At 40.4% G+C, this 24,753-nt stretch overlaps 1 protein-coding gene across 2 annotated transcripts in view; it reads left to right on the top strand.

The window, feature by feature from the left end:
* The window catches only part of adarb1b (adenosine deaminase RNA specific B1b), a 135,105-nt gene that overhangs the window by 37,886 nt on the left and 72,466 nt on the right, over positions 1-24,753 (top strand). The window contains exon 2 of one of the 2 annotated variants that reach the window (XM_078263263.1): positions 13,886-13,962. The exons of the other annotated variant lie outside the window; for it this stretch is intronic. The gene's annotated coding sequence lies outside the window, so the exon portion shown is untranslated. The remainder of the gene's footprint in view (positions 1-13,885; positions 13,963-24,753) is intronic. 2 annotated transcript variants of the gene reach the window in all.

The following is a 24,753-nucleotide window of genomic DNA, read 5'->3' as shown; positions in this document are numbered from 1 at the left end:
AATCATTAACTTTTAGTGCATAGAGCCACACATAACAATTTTCTACCTGCTCCTCTGTAGCAGTTAGTATGAATTGTTTCATTCAAGGCCACCAAGGCATTGCTGATTGACCTTTCCAATCTGGAGTTTCTCTGCTGGTCTTGCGACTCGAACCACTTGTTATGTGTCTGCTTTACTTACATTTAATGCTGCTTACCCTTTTACCAAACCAAGGAGTATTGTAATTATAGGCAAGACGTTTGTATCATTTTCAGAGGCAGAATTACCTAGTTGTGTCAGATCACAGGCAGCTATGCACCTTTTCTTAGTGTCATTAACAGCCACGAAGCTGGCAACATGATGCAAATTGAGAGCTTGACTGTCTCCATTCAGATGACTCGAATAATTTCTGTTGACTACTTTTTTTTGAGTTTCACAAACAGCCACCAATCTTACTCAGAGTTCAGTTAGACTTTATGCAGGGGATGAAAATGAGTGCACATATGCTACATCAACCATAACGATGACAACACAGAAAAATGTGGCTGCTAGGGAAAGACTAAATGCTCACGACTCAGGCAGGAGCGGCTTTGTTTAACAGATTTCTGAGTTCAGACACTCAGGGTTCCAGAAATTGGGGTAAATAATCTAAAAATAAATGCTACCTTGGTGATGGCAGGAGATGCCTGTTTGTCTGTGCACATAGAACATAGCAGCAAAATCCTTGCTAAACAGAATATTAGTAGAACTTTGTGAGACATAATTACTTTTTTTTTCTTAAAAAAAAAAGCATTACTTAAAAAATGTAAGCTCCCGGGGCTAAATACTGTTAAATAAGGTGCCTTCATATTTCTGTTGTCATGTTGCCTTTTCATTGTGTACTGCATTGATGAGCATGCCACATATGCATCCAAGGTAAGAAGTCATTTGACCTGATCCAGCCGGACCAGGTGGTTCCGGGGGGGGGGGCGGGGACAGATTTGTTTGAGAAATAGGGTGACATTTCACTTTAAGCTATTGACTCATCAACACTCATTGCTGAATCCATTGTTTCCCATTCATGAGTAGCAAAATATAGCTGGGTAGAGCACTGCACACAGTTACAGAATTGTAATTCAGCACTGCATTGGATTGGATGTAGAAAATCTTCCCTTAGTAGCTGGTGACTCTGATATCATGCAGCAAATTATACTGTTAAAAATACACACACACACACACACACACACACACACACACACGCACACACACAGGGGCAAACACTTAAGCACAGTGAACAAGGAGAGCTTTCACTGCTATGAGAATGCGTAGCAATGGCTGAATGGTTGAGTGTGTCCTCTGTCTCTGTGAGGTCGGCAGCCCAGGGAAGATTAGGAGGAAGCACATCAAATGAATAAGAAAGGAAGAAAGAAAGAAGAGAGGGAAGGGGAGAAAAAGCTGATGGCTCAGGAAACCCTGCTGCATTACACTCTCTTTAAGGGAATTATCTCAGTGAGAATTCTGCAGGGTCTGAGAGTGGACATGAGGACAAAAACATAAAATCTCTCCAGGTTTCAATCTGTCCTTCATCAATCTGACCAGCTCCACCTATTTGTAGTTGATACTCGTGGTTCCTGTGTTTGCTTCAATTCCACCACCCTCTTCTTTACCTCCTTGACCCGTAGTGCACATTCACGTTTATTTTTGTATATGTGTTTCTGCATTATTCATTACTAGTCATGGTTTCACCTTTGGCATGCCTTATGGGTGGCGTACATGCACAGATTATATTCTTACCCTCTTATCTGTTCTGAGACCTTACCACTTCTATTCTGTGTCTTGACACAATTTGGGATGCCATTCCTATTGCTGCCAGTTGTGAAATCACAGTAAAGCTGATAATAATGACAAAGGGTCTGTTGTTGACTGGGTGCGAGACCCTAGTCAAAGGAATCTGTGTCACTAACTAGTGGCCAGTGCAGTTGGCAAGGATGTTAAGGGTGGGGCTGGGTTGTAAATGGAAGCTGTTTGAAAATAGTCTCCCAGACATGATGCGTCACCACAGCCAGGCCACATCACAGCTCCCTGCTCCTTCTTTACTGGTTTCCATATGTTCCGTTGGCACCATGCTCTACGCTGTCACACAGCTCCCAGTGTTGCATGTAGATCAAAACACATCCCTTTCAGTGCCTGGAGCATCTGAAGAAATGTTTCATAATCACAATAATTAGACATTTGATTTGCCACAGTCATTTTTTAACAACATGTAGAACCCATTTTCAAGCCATGCTAGCAGCTCTAGAGAAAGCAACTTCATCATCAGTCAGTTGCTTGGTTGGTCCTCCGCTTTCATCCGAACCAAAATATATCTTAACAGATATTGAATGGATTGCCATGAAGTTGATACACACATGAATGGGCCTCATCAGGATGGATTTTCAGAAAACATTTCATCTAGCACCATTTAAAGAAATTTAAATTTTCCTAATACTTTAGGTTTATGGTCAAATACCTGCAAAACTAATGACATTCCCATCAGCCTCAACTGTGTTTAGTCTTAATTAGCAAATGTTAGCATGCTAACATGTTAACATTGTAAATTAAAATGGGGAACTTTATACTTGTTAAACATTAGCATGCTGTTGTTGTGAGTATGTTAGCATGCCAATGTTAGTATTTAGCACCACTGTGCCTGGGTACAGCCTCACAGAGATGTTAGCGCGGCTGTAGACTCTGAGCCTTGTCATCAGATTTATTAGTTATGAAAGCATATATGTTTGGTCAGTTGCAAAAGCCAAAAGTTTAACTATTGATTGTTGTGAAAGAATGTTCATTACTAATAGAGCCCGACCGATAAAGGATTTTTAAGGCCGATACCGATACAAATATTTGATGATTTAAAAATCCAATATTCCGATATATTGGCCAATATATATATTTTTTTTAAATCCAGAAATGCAGAAAAAAATCAGATTTCCTTAACATTAGTTATGTATGTGTCCTCACTAAAATAATATGATAATGCAGTTTAAAAATAATAGTTTGTTTTATTGTCTCAACAGAACAGAGGGACATCAAAATATATTAAAGTTCTGATAAATAAAATGTATAAAAATACAACCTTAAAATATGAAACTTAAAGTCCTTTGAACAAAAAGACAATAACAACAAAAAAATCAAAGAGTGTTGCCAACAGGGATGTTGTAGAGCGTCCTCTGGTGGACAAACTATGCAACGCCAACACTCATAACATGGTTGAATGGTGTTTCGTCCATTTAAAAAAAAAAAATTAATATTCAATTATCAGAATCATTTGTCATTATAAATTATTCTGATGAATGAATATGTATATAGATCGGTCCGGCTCTAATTACTAGTGTTTGTTGGGATGGTCCAGTTGGGGATAGGATTGATATGATATGATGATTAATACTGTGGTTACATGTAGATTTTCATATGATGTGGTTTCCATTAGCTTGAGGCCATTCTTTACAATGTTTCAGGTCTGTGTCTATGTCTGCCTCGCATAATAGCTTGTATTATACGGACAGTAAAGATTAATTTATTCATTGTTTGTTAGTTACGTATAATACGTTTTTTGACTTGGCATCGTCAGATTGTCCAAGTTTGACAAAAATAAAACACCAACCTACACCCTCTACTCTGACATTTGTGCTGACCTTTAACTTTAGGAAATGGTTCAATCCCAACGGATGCTCTCTGCATTTGGCTGCAACCCAAAGTCAAGCATTTAGAAAAGCCGTCGTCAATAAAAGTAACTACCTTACTATTTCAGTATACAAAGGCAACTCCTGCCTCTTTTAAATAGACGTGGATGGGAGCGATGTACATGTGTAACTCCTGGAGGTCATGTTCACAACAGTAGATGTTCTCGGACCTTCATACTGTATGAGCACATAAATTCCAATGGACAGATTCCTGAACACATTTGGTAATTTGAAATTACATACGCTTCTGCAAAATATGATATATAAGAAAAAAAGAAGTCAAGGTGACGAAAGAGAGGGGTAAAGAAAATGTGCCCTAAGTAGCTTTACAGCTTGAATGTATTATGCAAGCATTATTTCCCTACTGCACAGAACTCTGTCGCCTCACTGCTTACGGTATACCTCTCCTCCTTATTCTCCTTCCTTCTCTGATCGTCAAATTGAGACTTGACCCTGTCTCCGCTCTGTGAATTATATCTTTTTGACTTTCTTCTAAAGTTAGCTCACCTGTTCAACACCCAGCAATTATGTTCTAGGTAGCTCTAGGCACTCGGTCCACTGCTGTCAAACAGCATTATAAATTTAGTTCGATGGGTTGTCATAGTGAAATGAGAATTTTATAGTCGGAAAGGTTGTGTCACCTGGAAAAACTGATGACCATGACTGAAATGGGTCCAAATAAAAGCCATTCTAAAGGGATTTAAGCCCTTCCAACATTTGACGTGTTTGTAGACTTGTTTGTAACCTTGTTTAATAGGGCCACATGATATTAGGAAAATATCTAATTGTGATTATTTTGGACTGATATTGCAATAATGGTATGATTCACGATATTGGAGGGAATGATCATTTTTGTATCATTCTCATTTTCATTGAAAATTATTAAAATTAAAATTTAAATAATTATAGTGTGATTTTTGCGAGGATCTGTACCAAACAGCTTTTTTCTTCACGTTTCTGCAGCACCACAATACTTCATTCAGAATGGTTTGACACATATTTTGCCTTCAACAAATATTGCGCCCTCCCCCCCTGCGATTTGGATATTGAACTAGTCCATATTGCGATTTTGATAAAATTGTGATATATTGGGCAGCCCTATTGTTTAACAAGGTTAAACTAAATCAGTGTAAATCTAAATATATGTTTCTGACCTACAGACTAACTAAAGGATGGATAGATTCAAACCATTCCCTATTACCTTGCTTTCAGCCCATTATCTTTTGTATTCTTGGTTTTGTTGATTATGATGTTGATGTTTGCTCAGACACTCTAATCCATTGAGCCCAGATTTGAATCTGACTGGTCTGTTTTATATTTGAATTAGTTCAGGACCTTATTTGTCTATGTTTACATGTGGTACTTGTGCAGGAAGAGCGAGTGCTAAACCCTCCAGGCCACAGAGGATGTTGGCTAACTGAACCCATCTGTTATATTTGCCAAGTGTATACCATGCTAATCAGAAAGTTGTTTACTTTGAGTCAGAACAAATTTAAATATTTAAATTTCGAAGTGGAAAGTACAGTTTCCATGCTTTGGTTTTTTTACCTCCATCCTTGCCATAGAGTGGTATTGTTTTTAGCCATGCTAGCAGCAGGGCTCTAGGGATGGGATTGTCAGCTGTTTGGTGCACCACTTTGGGCCTGACTGAAATATCCGTTAAATGGATTGCCATGAAAGATTTTTACACAAATTCATCAACTTTTCCTCTAGCTCTATCGCTATCATCAGGTCACAATTTTATTCATAATACTTTATGTTTACGACCCTATGTCTGCAAAACATTCCTATCTGTACTTTGAGTTTAGTGATAATTGGCTAATGTTAGCATGTTAACATGTTCAACTAAGATGGTGGCCATGGTAAACATTAAATCTGCTAAACATCAGAATGTCAGCATTGTTATCGTGAGCATGTTAGCATGCTGACATTAGCATTTAGCTTAAAGCACTGCATGGCCTAAGTGCAGCCTCTTAAGGCAGTGACACACCAACCCGATAATCGGCCGTTGGACAGTCTGGCGAGGTCAGTGACTCAAGTCTGTTTGGTGTGTTCCGTGCCGTCGTCCGTCCGAGGAGCCGTCGGCCTTCATTTTGGCCGACCTGACATGTTGCGTCAGAGGGCGGGCAGTCAGACTCCATGACCAATCTGATTGGTGGAGTGCTAACCCGGAAATGACGAGCAGGATGAGCGTGACTAGAGCCTCTCAAAATCTGACGAAAATCTTTCAAACTGACCTTTGTCGATCTGAAATGAAGACAGATTCAGCAACTGCATGGCCTATTTCTCGCTTAAAATGTTTTCAGTAACACGTTTCGGTGACCTATTTTAGGACAATATGAGATTGTATTCTGAACAAGCCGCCATGACGGTCTCGCTTTGAATTTCCGGAGAAACCAGACCCACGTGACGCGTTCGTCCTATCAGCTGCCGGTTTTCATTTTTTGGGCGACAATACAGATTGCTGTATTGGAGACGTATTTCACGCTCATGTCGGCGTCGCTTCGGTGTGTTCTGAGGCACTTTTTGGACCTCGGGGAGCCGACTGATCAGTCCGACTGCCTTTTCTGCCAACGGTCGGCCGTCGGGTTAGTGTGTCAGGGGCTTTAGAGCAAGCGTGGCTGTAGACTCTGTCTTGTTCTGAGTTTAATTGATAATGATGAAGATATTTGTTTTTCTCAACAGTGTCACCATTCATGACTGGCAGCAGCACCTACTCTGAAACAAAAATAAACGTATTCTACTAATTGTGCAATAATAAATAACACGACAAACCATTTGCAGTTTTTATCACTGTTGCCTAGTTTATCTATCATACAGTCACGGTTAAAATAAAAACAGCTTGGGTTTATTGCAGAATCTGCAATAAACACAGAAGGACAAAATAAAGGCGTATTCCCGACTACTGATATTCAGATATTTTGAATATGTTCATTGCCTGGGCTCAAAGCAAAATACATGGGTCTTATGCATGGCCTTAACAGATGTACGCAAACACAGATGCACAAACACTTTTGCCCACGGTGACAATGTGGGGTCACAATGTATGTGATGGAGTCAGTCAACCAAGAGTGACCTCGTTTAATGCAGCCGCTCTGTTTAGTCCTCTTCTAATGAGTTGTGACTCATAATCTATACTGTGTACCAAAGCCGGAGGGTTAATCAGGCTGAATATGTGTCTTTGCGTTTGTGTGTGTACAGTATGTGTAGTCCGTGTCAGACTGAAAAAATGCAAAGTGGCTCTCAGACATACGTAGTTTCTCTTGATGGGGTGTCTCCACAACGTTTAGCCTTTCGTAGTAATGTCAAGAGTTGCTCTTCAATATTGAGGTGTACAACAAGGTGTAATGAACAGTTGTGCTTTTGAGGAAATACTGTGGAGTTATTATTGTTGTGACAATACTTTAATAGTGCAATGACAACAGTAGCTGTTATACCAAAGATTATAAAATGCATGAGGTGTTCAGTGGTCAGTGGTCAAAAGAGCTAGTTGTAGTGATGATATTAACTTGTGTCATCAGTAGCACTGTGGCCAATTGGCAAATACAGGAATAGAAAAATTGCTAAAACATAGTCTAATAGTAGCCCGGGTAGATAACTATTTATAAAGTCAACAAACTAACTCAATGGTGTCAATTACACAGCAACTAACATATATCAAAAGTTTGCTAACACCATCTAAAATTAGCCACCATACGCTACTGGCATAGAGTGTAAAAATAATGGACGTAGCTTTGGCGACGTCACCCATTGGTTTGTGGACTGCCGCTTTGCATTTGGCATCTTGGTTTTGAAACCGGACGTGACGAGTTTTGATGGGAGGTTGGAGAATGGGGAGAATGAAGCAGCCAAGCCGGTGTTTTTTAGGGTTGCAGTGGCGCTGCGTAAAGCTAAACGCTAAAGAGGAAAAGTTGCCGATTTTCGATCGTGGATACGCATTGCTAAGCCTCTGTTCTAATTAACAGGTTGTTGGTAGCCACGCCCTAAAGCAATCCCTGCTTTATCGTCATAATCTACTAAATAAACCCCATGCTGTATCAAAGAAGACTTGAAACTAGCAATAAAGACCATAAACTCATTATAAAAATGTTTAATGAAGTAATCAAGAGAGAAGTAGGGTCATTTCCCCATAGACGTCTTATTTTTGCAAACAGTGGCGTTGCCCTGCACGAAATTAGATAGAATGCAGGTTTAAAAGACTTCTAAATTGGCCCCACTTTTCAGACCCGGAAGCTTCCTCCATTCTTTTTAGAGTCTATGGCTACTGGTCAGGATGAAGAGGCAGAAACCCCTAAGTGTATTTAATTGAATTTAATTGAATTGAGCAAGGGTGGGCTCAATTGCCAAACAATCAAAAATGCAAAACGTTAACTATGTGACTGAAAAAGGGACCTTCTTGGTTGTTTTCACTTTCTCATAAGTCAATAAAATGGTTGATATAGTGTTGGCTGTTAGCTTTTAGACTATTGGCCCTACATTTTGTTAATGCCTTCTTTTGGCTTTTAGTCAAGCATCAGCTGAAACCGAATCTTCTGTAGCTCCTTGTGGGGGTTGGGCTGAAACGTGTCTTTTGCTGCCTTGTGCACTGGCAAGATGCACCAAGCTGTCAACAGAGGTGTCAAAAGAGTCAAATGTTTTTTTGGAGCAAGCAAGAAAAGAAGATGGGTCAGGAAAAAGAAAGGTGCATGGGTAGACAGTCGCAAAGGAGAAAGAAATAAGATAGGCATTGGGGTGCTAACTGCATTGGCTACAGAAGAAAGTGTTGCAAACATGCATTAGAGTTTCGAATCCCTCATTTCCTTCATCCTCAGGATGGTTCATTCCTGTAAAAAATGACTTGGCTTAGTGCTTTGTTCTTTTCATTATGACTCTCAGTTGACACATCACACATCAAACTAGTGTTGCATCGGTATTGCGCTCATGTCACATTTTGACACTAACAGGGCACCTTTGATCACATGCCTTTAATTCAAATTGCAGTGGGGTTGATGCTGCAACCTTTCTCTTAAAAACTGTTTTTAACCAGGAAAGGTTTGCTGACCACACAGGCCTATTCGTAGCACCGCCTGCACAATTTACATTCCCGCAGCCACTCACATTTATAGCTTTCTGATATTGGCCGCTGAGCAGCTCAATTGGATTGACTAGATGTTAATTCCCCAAAGATACCTTTGCAGCATTTTGAGTAAGCGAGAGTGAGTCATTCGCCTCTCTCCCTCACAAACATCCCCAGTATGTGACTTTCATCCTAATCCCCGATTTCAGTTTTTTAGAAGTGAAGGCTTTTTGGCAGGCAAAAAAGCCCAAAAAGCCATCAGCTGTCACGCCATCTGCATAATGATGTAGAAGCGTGCTGAAGTTTGTTGCAGTCATCCATCACCATCACAGCATCATCTGGCCCGTCAGTTTCACTGCTGAAATATGTTGCACTTTACAAAGAGAATTTTAGCACTAATTTCAATACAGAATCTTAATGTAGGATGGCGGGGGTTTTTATATTGTAGTAAGTGTAAGGTGTCAAATTAAGTAGCATCTTTCAGAGGGATTTGAAAGGAGAACAGTAGATACAACATTTAGTGGGTGATCATTCTCACACATACATCTGTATGCAACAGTGGATAATAACTGTCAGGGTCACTGAAATGTCACTGAAAGAGGTCATATAAAATTAAAGGAAGTTTACGCTTGCCAGCTTACACTGTCATTCATCATTAATTGTAACTGAAGTCTGCCTTTGTACTTGTGCGCTCCATGAGTCATTTGCCAGCTCACTAACACCGTCTGTTAGGAAAGAGATCCAGCGTTTTAAAGAAGGTCACTGTGTTTTTGATCGCTGGTGCACCCAGAGTGCAACAGGACACCATAAACTAAGTGAATAAATACATGCTTTGCACATGTAGCTGATAAATTAAGTAATTATTGTACGTAATTGTCCACGAATATTAAGATTTGTGATGTGGAGATACGTTGTTAGACCAGTATTGACCCTAAGCGTTTAACACTCAGAGGGAGGAGTCAGCAACTTTGTAAAAAGGGAAAACATACATTTTGACTTCAAAAAAGATCCTGTATACATATTAGATAATGCTTCAGAGACAACATACATATACTGCAAGTCTTCCTTCACTGAATCGTACTGTCAAAATGACAGTCGGAAGAGAGGAGTGTAACACTGACTGCATTTTTTTATCAGTTTGGTCTGCAGTGTTCTGTAAAATATGCATCTTTATTTATTTTTTAATTTTTTATTTAATCTTTATTTAACCAGGTAGGCCGTCGAGAAAAGGTTCTCATTTGCAACGGCGACCTGGCCAAGAAAAGTGTAGGCGTGCAAGACAACATACAGTTTCACATTCAATACAGTACAAGAATACAATATGCTACATAAAGTGCAGAATAAGTGGGCATTACAAATGTCGGCACGTAGTGAGGTGTAAGTAAGTCGATGGATGTGCAGTATACATGAACAGAGAGTCTATATCACTTCTGAGATGGTGTAAAGAGTCAATAAAGTTAGTCTAGTGGTCTAATAGGATCTCAGTGAGATATTATCATTGTTTTATTTTCTCAACCTTACAGAAAAAACAAAACAAGAGAGAGGCTTAACCATAGTCTTAAATTGCTCATATTATGCTCATGTTCAGGTTCATAATTGTATTTAGAGGTTGTACCAGAATAGGTTTACATGGTTTAATTTTCAAAAAAAACACCATATTTTTGTCGTACTGCACGTTGCTGCAGCTCCTCTTTTCACCCTGTGTGTTGAGCTCTCTGGTTTAGCTACAGAGTGAGACATCTCACTTCTGTTCCATCTTTGTTGGGAGTCACACATGTGCAGTAGCTAGGTAAGGACTACTAGCCAGTCAGAAGCAGAGTATGAGGGAGTGCCACGCTAGCAGCTAGGTGAACATTATAACGTGTGTTACAAAGTGACGCACGTTCATCACGGAAGTAAAGGCTGGACTACAATAGAGCTGTTTGGAGCAGTTTGTGAACAGTGTTTTCTGTTGGAGATGGTAAGTCCCTTTGGGGTGGACTTTGGGCTTTCTTCACTTTGTAAACCTATAACATGCACAAAAAAAATATATAACACAATAAAGGAAAGGGAAAACGCCAAAAAGCATAATATGAGCACTTTAAGTGAGACTGCAGATGATTTGAGGATGTAGCCTACAATGAACCCATTGATGAACCAATATTGTAATTTTGTTTTCTAATTGGTAGCAATAGCAGCTCTTCTTAACTAACTGAAAGTGAGAAACACAGATCATTGAACAATGTTTTGGGTTTCTGCCCCTGGGAAATGTGATGGCAGAACAGAAATGCAAGTGAACTGTTTTTCTCACTCTCTGGAATCGGGGTTAATTGCGCTGTGTTGAAAGTTTGGATTAGCTTAGGGCAGGCTCCATTAACAGCAGTCGACACTTTAGAAAAAAAACAGAAGTTTTGTCTTCAGGTTTCACAAATTAAGAAGCGACGTGACGTGCAGAGGTAATTTAAGAATCGGCAACCCAAGCGTATTGTTCCTGATTCATCAACGTTAAATTGCTTACCGACTGTTGTCTTTAATGTATCATGATTGACATCTGCCACCGTGTTTGGCTGCTCATGTGGAAGAGCAGCGGTAGTTAGAGAGAATGCAGAGTCTGTGTAAAAACCACTGAATCAGGGGCTGAATTCAATAAGACTTGCAGCTGCTGAGGATTTTTCGATTTATTAAACAGACTTAGCAGGCACAGTGGAAACGACTGTCAGGATGAACCACATAATGCAGATTCTTTGCTACTGCTGGAGGGAAGCAAGTGTCATCTATGGGACACGAGTCATTCCCCTCCATTTCAGCAAAACAGTGCGTCTTGATGCAGTGTTATAATGAGATTTCCCCTTGTTACAGGGTTGTTTGACTTCAGACCTTCTTATAGTTTAAGAGCAAGCAACCTCTGCTGTCACCACTAGCCCCTTGGATTCATTTTTTTCCTCTGATCTTTATAGTTAGTGGGGGAGGCACGGCAGAGTCCCCAGAGCAGATAGTAGTTGTGGCTGAATGTTCTTAAACTCAAATGGATGGTATTCACTACTGCTTAATTAGCAGTGCACACTTACGCCCTTAAAGACTAGGCTGCATGACTGTTAGCGTAGCCCGTCCTCCTCTTCTGTTGCATTACTTGGTCACAAGACAGGGGAGAGAGAGAAAACACAAGGTGAGTCATAGCACAACTCACAGCTGACTTATGTAACAAATGTACATTTTATTAACAAAAACCAACCACGTCTCTTGTACATACAGTACGTAGATGATCCAGAGACATCGCTGCCTTTAGCTCACATCCAAGCCATACAACTGGAAAGCGATGGTAAAGAAAAAAATGAATTGCAAAGCTGGTACATGCTGTTTAGGGTTAGGAAATGTAACAAGATTGTAGAAAAGAAGGACGTTGCTCATATATTGGTATATTTGATTCACAGAATCCTTCCAAGGCCAGTTTTAGCTATGTTACATCAAAGCTAGGATATGTGAGCCGGATACATCTAAGAGATATGAGTGTGAATATGAAGCGCTGTGTGTGCTGTATGATTAAAATATGTAAGCCTTATATGCTCTTGGTTATAGTTTCTGAACTCACTTGAAAGCCATATGCACATGTTGCAAGGCAAGATATGTAAATTGAAACTAACTTTTAAGTAGGTGACTTCTGTGCAAGAGATCCTTGTGGCAGCTCCGAGAGGTGTAGAGCACCTTGGTGGATGTCTTGAATACAGATGATAAACACACACGCGCATGCGCGCGCACACACACACACACACACACACACACACACACACACACACACACACACACACACACACACACACACACACACACACACACATCCACATCCACAGGACATAGGAGGATGTGGGAGACACTGTCTTTTTTTTTTTTTTTTTACAACCAAGTTGCCCATATGCCCAAGCGGATACCATATGGTCTGCAACAATCACCCCACAGGGTTTTTTTTTATTTCAAAGGGACAAGCCAACTCTTTTCAGTGTAGACCTGCTAAAGTAAAGTATAAGGTATTGGTTAAGAGAATCTTGATTTATTTGTATCGTGACGTTTTTCAGTTTGTTCTGAGTTTTCTTTTTTGAATGATAATTCAAACTGTTACTGGTATTTGCATAAATGTGCGACTTAGGTTCACTCCATGCTAAACCTTGCCAGTGTCACCTCCCTTTTTAGTGTTCTGTCCTTGTGCCTGTGACAGTGGATCACTATCACTAATGTGATTGGACAATGGGGCAGCATCTGCTTCATTTTCCCCACACCTCTGTGGTTGTCTTGGCCGTTTACTGCCACTCTGTTCTGTCGTGGTATTGATGTGGTTGGTGCTGGTTTGAGTCGAGTTGCCTGGGGCAGGGTCAGGAGGGTGTTGGCCAGCGGTTTCTTCTGATGTAGTGGTGAGCCGTGACGTCCGACTGACTGCCTGTGGAGATTCTTGGCCTTGTTTCATTGCTGCTTTGGGTCGAATGTGCCTCAAAAAAAGTCATTATGTCAGCTCCTTTTAAGAAATCATACACCCTGTGCCTGACACTGGTCAAGCCTTATTTCAGCATTACAGCTAAAAGCAGGGTGTCTGAGTACAGAGGATTTTATGCAGAATGACTAAACCAGACTCGTATACATTAATTCACTATTTTTTGATGCCATATTCGAAGAAAGATTTTTTCAGATATATATTTAGCTATTATTTATATTTATTTTGAAGACCTTAACGTACTCCATAGATTTTATACTCTATGAACTAGTTCAGAATAGAGCTGGGCAATATATCAATATTATATAGATGTCGTGATATGAGACTAGATATTGTTTTAGATATTGGATATCATAATATCGTCTTTTCCAGGTTTTAAAGGCTGCATTACAGTAAAGTGATGTCATTTTCTGAACTTACCAGACTGTTGTAACTGTTCCATTATTTGCCTTTACCCACTTATATCCACATTACTGATGATTATTTATCAAAAATCTCATTGTGTAAATATTTTGTGAAAGCACCAATAGTCAACACTACAATATCGTTGCGGTATCGATGTCGAGGTATTTGGTCAAAAATATCGTGATATTTGATTTTCTCCATATCGCCCAGCCCTAGTTCAGAATACTTTTATATAGAGAGCCACATCACACATATATTAATGATCTACTTTCTTTCTTGCAGGTGCAGTGTGTGGCCTTTGGGGATTCTAAAGGATTGGCAAATAAAACAGCTTTCCCCCTCGACTACTCAGTGGAACGGTGAGTTCAGAACTGCGGCATTTCAGGCACTTAGCTGGCACTTACAGTATACAACAATGTGACGAACATTGCAGACAAATCGTAACATGGATGCATTTCAGGGACTATGATCTAAGAAGAGAGAAGTACAATAATGGGGAAAAAAAAGACAATGTGCTGAAGAGGTTTTTTAAGGGACATTGTTGCTGATATACTGTGCACACTTGGCAACAGGATAACCGATAATTGAGAACAGAATCTAGTCTTGTCAACAGAGATCCGTTGCTATCTCAGATGCGAAACAAAGTCAGAATTGTGCCTAAGCTGCAGTGTGCTGACTACATGACTCTTCCAACCCTGGAGCTACTCCAGTGACAGTTGAGCCAAATGAGGAGTAAGGTTACCAATCACTCAGAAATGAAGAGGGTTCATATTAAGTATGAGACAGAGTTCATAAACAGCGGTGTAACTAATACATGCACCTGATGCCAACTCACATTCCTTTGTTGTCTGAAGACTTTGAGGAGTACAATTCATACCTCTGCTCCAGTGTGGCTATTTTTAGATTGACTCAGATATCAGGGGATCCTGGGCTCTTCCTCCATCTCTTTTTGTCTCTCTTTGCCTGTCTCCTCCACTTACCCCCAATTCGGTCTCAAAACCCTTGCTCCGTTGTGTATGGATGATTAATTATGGGGTATGGAAATACATTTGTGTATAGAGCATACAGAATGTATATGTGTCTATTTGTGCCTTCATGTTGTGGTGACTCATTCTGATGACGATCTGTTTACTCATGACTGGGAGTACTACTCGGCCTGTGAACATGGTTGTATAATACTGTATCCTCTGTGGCTCTTGAGGAGCTTTCTAAAGTCTGAAAAAAAAGAACCCTGATGATCCATAGGGATATCATCATGTTTATCTTAGCTTGGGCTTGAGATTTTAACTGAACGCCAGAGTCACAAACTGTGATTTGTAGAGTTCTAAAGACGTGGGTGTTTTATCAGGTAGGGTGGGTATAATACTAGGCGCTATAGAGTTGTAATATGGGGTGTGTAGGATCTTGTGTTTTTTGGAGCTTGAACAAGAGATGTTTTAGAACCGAGACGCCCCAACTCAGAGTACTTTCCTGTATCTGTGTCATGTGTCATGCCACGCCTCTTTAGGAGACTAGCAGCAGGTCCTGAGTGTATCGATTCCAATGGGAGAAGTGAACGTGGACACAGATTATGACCAATTCTTTCGCCACATAGTCGCCAAGGTAAATAAGCGACCCATTTTTCACAAGCCTACATATCTCCAGAACATTCTGACAAATACGGAGAAAATTGCCTTAGTTTGAGACCTCTTTCCGTCAGGAACAAACTCTCGTGAGATCTGGCAACATGGATAAGATAACAACAGCTAACGTTAGCAAACCTTGTGACAAACACATCTTTTGTAATGCTGATTGTGGCTTTTAGCTGCGTAAATATCTAATGTTTGTAAGAAAAGAAAATAGAAATAAATTATGCAAACTTTTCATCCATCCACACAATGTTCACTACTCTTACAAACGAGGCCACGGCCATTTAGGAGACAGGAAGTGTATACAGTGTATAAGTGTCCTTAGTTATAGAGAATCTTTGCTCCAGCTAGGCACCAAAAGTCAGAATATCTTGTCCTAGAGCTGAGCGATATGGAAAAAAATCAAATATCACAATATTTTTGAGCAAATACATTGATGACGATATTGCGCAGATATTGTAGGGTTGACTATTGGTGCTTTCACAAAATATTAACACAATTCAAGTTTTGATAAATAATCACCACTAATGTGGCTACACTGACTAAGTGTGTAAAGGCAAATAATAAAACAGCCGGTAAATCTGGTAAATTCAGAAAGTGACATCACTTTACTGTAATGCAGCCTTTAAAACCAGGAAAAGACAACACTTTGTTATATCACGATATTACGATATAAATTGAAGACGATATCTAGCCTCATATATTGATGATATAATATTGATATATTGCCCAGCCCTAGCTCTCTTCTGCATCACCTTTGGCTATTCTTTTTTTATTCTGTCTCTCGCAAGCCCCTCAACTTTAAGAAAGTGCAATACTAAATCCCTCGCGTACCCCTTCGGCTGAGTCTTTAACATTTTAATGGCGCAGTTATTGTTCATGGAGAGCCAGGGACAGCTCAGACACCTGTGGTGTTATTGACAAGAGGAGACATTTATCGCCCTCCTCGCAGTCCTCTTAAATAGTCTCCATTTTCCTGCTGGGTGCTCGGGGGAAGGAACTGTCAGGTAGAGAAGGAGGGCCGCCTTGAGATGATTCTGATCACCATAGGTTGCTGCATGGGGGCTGTGCTCAGTGGCGCTCAGGTGATGGCACCATGCTGTCATTGTTAGGACTTTTCTTTGTTTTTTTTATTTCTCCCAGGGTAAAGGTAGAGAAAAAGTATAAAAAGGCACAGTGTTCAGTTCAGTGGTCAGCTCAGCCTGTCTTCCTCATCTGCCACTCCTGTAGAAAGCAGACATCCTTAAACCACAGACAGCATGACAGCATTAGCTTCTGTATCAGCCCCACACACACACACACACACACACACACACACACACACACACACACACACCACGTATGTTGCATTTGGCGATGTAACCCCACATTTGTTTGCTTACATCATCAAACTGCAAAACAGCCCTTCGCATGGAGACATAACCTGCTGCTAATTTCCATTAGGGCCTAGTTGTTATGCTGACTTTTTAGCCAATGTCCTGTTCTCTGTGTGCGCTGACATTTGCGTGTGTTTAAGGCAGCGGCATTCATGTGGCCTGTGTGGTTCGAAACACACCGCACATGGCATCTTGCCCTCCTGCATCCACCTCACTTCCATTATTGTAATGAATATTTAGTGCAGTGTTGGCGAGACAGCCAGCGCTCATCCAGCCACAGTGTGCTGTGTTGCTGCTGGATAGTAGAGTGAGACGGACATTGGACAAACTTGTGGCACTCCAGTGGTGTATTTTTATAAATGTATTAAGACGAGGCAGATTTTTTTTGGTTGGACAGGATTTTTGCAAAACCAGCTGGGGAAATCTGGAGAGGAAAACTGAGAAGCGGCCAATCCCTCAACAGTTTCTGTGGTACTTTTGAGCATTTAGAGCATCCACTTCATAAATCCACTGTAAAAACAGCTATTGGTAATGTACGCACCCCTGAGTTCACTTTGCTTGGTGTCATTGTTGCAGGTTACATTGATGACTGTGATACGCTAGATGATAGTGTCAGGTCCTCACTGAGTGATGGAAGATGAGGGCTGTGTACAATAATAACACACCTTATTTGATCTTTTTTTTTCTCTTCTTCTTCTTCTTGTTGCTGCTATGAAGGCAGCGGCCTCAGATGATTTAATCTTTCTACCACCAGGAACTAGGCCAATAATATTTCATCGTGTCATGAGCCAGAGTTTTTTTTGCATCTAAGCAGTGCACCATTGAAATGCGAACTGCTGGAAAATTGACCTTTAGTCCCACAGCTAGGATTTATAATTTGGGATTGTGTATTGAGGTGTCATGGTGTCATGTATAAAGCTGAGAGATGGGCTGCTACTGTGTGTCGCTGGACAAGTCTGAATCGAGATTTGAGTTTATCTTTATCTTTTTCCCTGTCTAAAGACACACACACACACACACACACACACACACACACACACACACACACACACACACACACACACACTGTATTTACTGTATGTTTAGCTCCACATATTATGAACCTATTACCACGGTGTTTTGCTCAATCAGCAGCAACCAGGGCCATTGCTAAAATGTTAGGCAAGTTGTTAGCTAATGTTGTTTCAGTCTCTCACTTTAGTCCAAGCATTTCAAGCTGGGGCATTTTAACATACTGCACCAGAGAACATTTTAGCTTATATACTGTATTTAATGCCTAGGCTAACCCCTCTGTCACGTAATATGGAGGTTCTGTTGACATTTTGATAGCAAAGCTGCTGGACTGACCCACATTAGTGAAAGACCATTAAAACTGCTCCCCACATTGCTTGGGATTCTATTACTGAAGTATTTATTGGGCTCCAGTCTTCTAAAATGATTAAAAGATTTAAATTATGTTCAGTAGCAAATTATATTGCCCTCCGTAATCCTATTATTATTATTTTTTTTTATATTTAACATTTAATGTACCTGCAAATAATGTCCCACAACAGTGGTATTTAAAGTTGAACACTATGGGTCTCACCTCAGACAACCTGTACTTTTTGGCCACCACACTGGCACCATTCAAAGTATGCTGAATTAGCTATTAGCATTGGACCCATGGACGGACAACTATCACTGGGACGTGATGATCCTCAAACAAGTTCTAGAGTTCTAAGGATAATGGCATCCTTGGAAAGTGTAAGTCACATTGAACCTAAGAATATGTGTACCATGCTTGCATGTTCAGATTTGAATGAGTTACGAATTGGAGGAAGCGTGTGCTGCAGGTTTAAAAGAACCTTATTTCCTTCATGAGCTGTGTGTACAACAATAATTAACTTCCCGTTATTTCCACCACACCGGCAAACAATATCTTTGCCTCATGTCTCTCCCTTCACAACCCCCTTGCAACTCTTCTTCCCCGCTCATAGTTTGAAAATCTCTGTCCCACACCAGGGGCTCTGACCCCTCCAGCATTGACCAGATGTAACAGATGTGTTTTATAGGTTCCCAAATTACAAACAGAAAGCAAGCGTGGTCTCCATTGTTCAGTTAGGATATAAAGTTGGTTGACTCTGGAAAATTTCCCCAGGAGTCCAAAAGCGGGAGATGTTTTCCCACTTTGGGCTGAAGCCCTCACTCAGAGCAGCTGGTGGGGTGTGCCTTGGTCGATGAAGCTGATATGTGATCACCAAAAATCAAGGTGAATCAAATGTGAAGCAAAGCTACAATGGCATTAGTTTGATTGGTAGAAAAGAGACGTAACTGCCTTATTTCGGCTTCGGTTAAAGAGTTACTCCTAACGTCAATCATCTTTTCTAATATGTTCATCCTCATAAATCATTGCACTCTAATGTTGCTTTTGGAAAGCTGCAGATTTTGACTCTTTTCTGGTGAGCACGTAGTCATGTAGTCTAATGTGAATCAACGTCAGCATTATTAAATATCTTAAAATAGATGGTGCGTTATGTTTTAATAGAATTATGTTACTGTAGTTTGGCATCTCTCTTCAGGCGCTCCAACACCATATGTTCTGTATGATCCAGAAGCCAGAGTGCTTCACAGCACTGTATCACACTGATTAGCATGTATTTCTACGAGAGGAATCCACCTGCGTTCTTTCACACTTGGCACCCACACTCTGTTGATCTGTTTCTCACTTTCTCTCTCAGTTCTTTCCTTACCCTTGCTAGCTGCCATACAAAAGTGCATCGTACATGTACACTGGTTTCCATCCATCCATGCCTGTGACCGGATAGGAGACGAGTGGAGCCGGTATCAAAGCCCACATTTGTTTTGGAACCAGGAAGTGGAAGCGGTGACCAGATGTGAAAACAATGTAGTCATTTCGCTGTAACAGAGGCTGCGATCACCGATAAAGTAGCTAGAGGCCCAGCAGAGTAAGTCTGCTTACTGTCTCAGTGACATCTGTTTTACTCTGTACAAACTACAGATAGGACTTGAGGCAGCATCTGGATCAGTATTGAACGTCCTATTACTACAATGGCAGGGTTGTGTTTACGTTTTTGTACTCTAACATCAGTTCTGTGTACTTTTTGGATGAATGATAACCCTAGTTATCATTATTTGGTGCTGACATGTGTGTATACAGTATGAGTGTGATTATACATTTGCGGAATTATAAGTATGTCACAAGCACAGTGTCCAGCAGGGCCTGGCTGATACATCATGTCTAAGGTCCATACCAATTCCAATATTAAAGTGCCCATATTATGAAAAAAATCACTTTTTCTGGGATTTGGGGTGTTATTTTGTGTCTCTGGTGCTTCCACACACATACCAACTTTGGAAAAAAACAAACATCCATGCTGTTTTGAGTGAGATACAGGTTTCTGAATGTGTCCTGCCTTCAGTCTCCGGGTGAGCTGTTCAAAATCTGCACGGCTTTCTACGTAACTAGCCGAGACGAGGGGCCTAGGGGGCTAACCGTTAGCATGCTAGCTCGTTCTCAATGGCAAAACACTGCTACAACACACACAAATTCACCCTAATCTACAAAATAAATTGTCTAGAACTACTTACATGTCCCTGTTCTGCAGGTATTCCACGCTCCAAAGTTGGAAGTGCGCCCTCATTTAGAAGAAGTCTCCCGGCTAATCCTGCCTTGTACAGGCCGAAGTTGCAGAAACAGCTAGCTAGCTCATGTAATCCTTACCTAGCTGATGCGCATGTGCGACTAACAACAGAGATGTTTCAGAAGTTGAGATGTCTCACTCTGTAGCTAAAACAGAGACCTGACACAGGGTGAAAAGAGGATCAGCAGCATTGGGCAGTACAACAAAAATATGGTGTTTTTTGAAAATTAAACTATGTAAACCTATTCTGATACATTCTCAAATTACAATTATGAACCTGAAAATGAGCATAATATGGCCACTGTAAAAGCCACTAATATTAATTATTTATTAATTATTTTAAACATAAACACAGCACTGGTTATATAAAGAGTTTGGAGGGTGGTGTTTTTTATCCTCTCTTCCAAAACCACAAGTTAGGGCTGGACAATATATTGATATTATATCGATATATATGAGGCTAGATATCGTCTTCAATTTCGGATATCGTAATATCGTAATATGACCTTGTGTTGTCTTTTCCTGGTTTAAAAGTAAAGTTATGTTATTTTTGAACTTACCAGAGCTGTTGTAGCTGTTATCCTGATCCTGATGTGATCCTTTATCCACTTACTGTAAGTCATTATATCCACATGACTTATAATTATTTATCACAAATCTCATTCTGTGAAAATATTGTGATAACACCAATTGTCAACCCTACAATATCACAGCAATATCGATATTGAGGTATTTGGTCAAAAAGATCGTGATATTTGATTTTCTCCATATCGCCCCCGCTCTATCACAACCGCAGTAAAAGCACTTAGAGCAAAAATTCAAGCAACTCCAAAGTAAGCAAAACATTTGCACGGCTAACTTGCTTACTACAGTCGTAACGCTAACATAGCACTTACAAGACCAAGACTTCTACACTGTTGGGCTGTCAATGGATATTCTAAATTTGAATATATCTTCGAAAAGTAAAAAGAAACAGACATTCGAATATAAAAATGTATATTAGAAAATTATAAGTAAAAAAAAACGTCACTACCGCGGCACTCTGCCTCGCGCGATCGGGCCGCTGCTGCCTTAACGTTCAGCTTCCCGTCTGATTGAGCTCAGCCAGTCCGGAAGAGCGAGCGAGTGGGCGTGTTGATTGCGTTTCTATCATGCGGCTACTGGAAGTGAACAAACGACGACGGTGACGCTAATGTACATCTTTAACTGCAGAGACAACGAGACGGCGGTGTAATCCGCGTCCTGTACTGCCTCCTGCACGCTCCAGAGAGAGAGAGAGTTATGTCTCCTGTTGTATTGTTTTTTAACTCTTGTAGACCTGATGTTTTTTTTGGCCAATTTTGACAGCCCTACTACACTGTGGTGTAGTGAATATTTGAGTGTGTAGATGTGAAACATAATTTGGTTTCATTCTTAGCAAACAGCGGTTTACACAACAGTCAGCTAGCAACTTCTCATTTTAAGCCGGCGCTGACCGCCACTTTGACCAGTTAAAATGACAAGCGTTGCGGGTGGCAACTTGGTCTGTTGTCGGGAGTGTGTGTCGGGTGTGTGTGCTCTCTGCAAGCCAGTGTCTTTTAAAAAAGAAAGCATCACTCTGCAACACTGTTGTACAGATGCGAGTGGACCTCCAGTATTTGGATCAAATAGCTCGTGAAAGGTAAGGTGGGCCGAATTTAGAATTTCAGTGTGTGAGCTGTACATTTAATCAACACTTAGGTATATATATTCATCGGATGGGACTCTGTATCGGCAAATACCCAATATTAAAGGACTCAGATCTGGATCGGGGCCAACGATAGTTGATCGGGGAATTGCTAATTTGAGTCTTCTTTTTTTGGTGTAGACTTAAGCTGTTCTATATTGCAATGATAAACATTCATGCATACATTCACATATCGACTTTCGACAGAATGTGTTGAAGCCAATTAACACCAGCTTGGCAAGATGATTACAGATGTGTCTACCTCAGATCAGACCATCTGATCTGACACCCAGGTCACACAATATTCACACACAGATGAAACCGTGCATCGCTACTTATGGAAGCACCCCAAAGGATTATCGCCAGGAGATCATTATAAGTCTAGATAAAAGACTAACTTCAGTCAGCCACACACAAACAACACAGAGAGATGTGAGCGCATAGAGCTGCACGCACACACGTTTTAATATAGCGCACTGAAATTCTGATATTTATTCATTAAATAATAGCAAACAGCCTCTCAACTAACACAGACCACATAACATAAGAGTGAGAAATATCTTATTAGCTTTCTACAGATGAAACAGACCATTTCTATCAGGCTCATCACAAGATCAAGTGTAGTTTCCTGTCAAAAAAAAAAAAATTAATGAGTATATTCATTTGCAGTTAGAAGAAGAGATATTTTATTGATCCACAGGGGGGACATTACATTTTTACACTCTGTTGATGTATATTACACATAGGCCCGAAATACAAACACATGCACAAACAGGACCTTAAACATGCATGCAATGGAGAGATGTCAGAGTGAGGGGGCTGCCCATTAAAGGTGCCCGAGCAGTTGGGGTGTTGGTGCCTTGCTCAAGGGGACTTGAACCGGCGACCCTCCGGTTTCCAGGCCAAGTCCCTACGGACTGAGGGACCGCTGCCCTGTGTTTGTGTGTAGTGTTTGCCTTCTTTTTTTTATATCATCCCTTGCATTGGTTGAGATATGTATTTAATTATATTTTCTTTTTTTTGGTCTCCAACTAGACAAGCAGCATAAATAAGAATAAAATATGTCTGAAATGCAATCTATTTCTTCATAAAACACTGGGACCTCCTGCTTCCTGTCGAAGCCAATAAAAACCTTGTAGTGGCTGTCTTCGTGTAGGTAGCCAACCATTCCTCGTAGGTCTTGTTTGATTCTAACAGTATAACGTTGTTGAATTAATAAAAAGCAATTTAGCAGCCCGAATGGCCTGCAGACAACAGAGATAGCTTTATTTACACACATACCACACTAATCAGCCACCATACCGAGTCAAATCAGATTGTTTAAGCCTAGCAAGAGAGAAAAGGCTGTGATTTGATCTTCCTCACCTTGATCAGATTACACACTGGAATTAGTATAATTACAGCCGTCGCTGATTAATGGGCAAGCTATTATTAGCACTCTGGATATAGGGAGACTGTGTGTGTGTGTGTGTGTGTGTGTGTGTGTGTGTGTGTGTGTTTAACAGCAATAAAGAAGACGTAGTTGAAGTGGTTTGAAAGTGAAATCGACTCAGGCCTTAAAAATAATAATAATACTCATCTTATTATCATTAAAGTCCTCAGAGAATCAGTGTGTGAACATCAGAAGAAGCAGAGTGGTATACACACCAGAGCTGGGAAACCCAGCTTCAAGACACTTTTTATTTTATCATTTTATTAACTTTACTCAAGTCATACACAGGGGAGTGTAATTCACATGGACACTTTGGCCTAAGCTTTCATCAGTGTGCAATAACTTCATTGCTAATCTTTTTAACCTCTCGGGCCTACCTACTGAATCAATCACCATCCATTAATATCAGCTGTGCAAAGGGATATTGCTGTCTCTGGCATAGCTCCACATGTTATACCTCAATTAAACTTCTGTATGCAATGTTTTATTTATTGAGCACATTTAATACACAAACGCAAGTCAAAGTGCTTTACAGTACATAACACAGAAGCATTCAAAGAGCAATACTGCATTAGAACACAAATTAGAAATACACAAACAAATGGAAGGAAGTTCGAAAGTAAGATGGATAGTAGTGAGTGCTGGTGAGATTCAGTCGAAGGTAGAAGCATGGCGAAGTTATTATTTATGTCACACTTATATATGACTCTTGACTTGCTGTTATGTTTTTAAGATGATAATCAACAAACATTAACAACATAACAGCATAATTACTGCGGAAAGGATCTATGGAGCTATAGTATAGCAGGTGACAGAGCTAGGTAAATGTGTGTGTCATCTGCATAATTACTAGATTACGTGTGACGAGATTTCGTCCCCACGAGATCTCGCAAGATTAAACGTGACAAGATTTCCCGTCGAGGTAAAAAGTGTCTTGCGATATCAGTACACAAGCGCAGAGCAGCAGCCTTGAAATTAGCATAGAAGAGCTCCCTCCGATTCTCCAAAGTTGACTCCCAAGTTTACTTTTTCAGAGCAATAGCGGAAGAAAAAACTGCCTGTAAAACCCAGCGTTAGAACGTTAAATGGACTGTTTTTATATGGCGCTTCTCCTGCTGCTACCTGCTCATCATATAAACACTCCGATGGCTCAGCATCAGGGGCAACTCGGGGTTCAGTGTCCTGCCCAGGGACACTTCGACACGGGACTGCAGGGCCAGGGATCTGTCTTCACAAAAATCATCTGTTGAGTGTTTGATGGTAATTTATTTGTGCTTTAGAACATAATCAATGTGAAACAATAGTAAAATAAGCTTTATTTCTCTCTGTCTACTGTACAATGACAAATTCAAGTACAACACATTTGGT

This window comes from Sander vitreus, chromosome 11 (assembly GCF_031162955.1).
Source record: "Sander vitreus isolate 19-12246 chromosome 11, sanVit1, whole genome shotgun sequence".
NCBI classification, from domain to species: Eukaryota; Metazoa; Chordata; class Actinopteri; order Perciformes; family Percidae; genus Sander; species Sander vitreus.
Note: the sequence above shows the minus strand (reverse complement) of the source record. Positions and strands in the feature narration are given on the sequence as shown.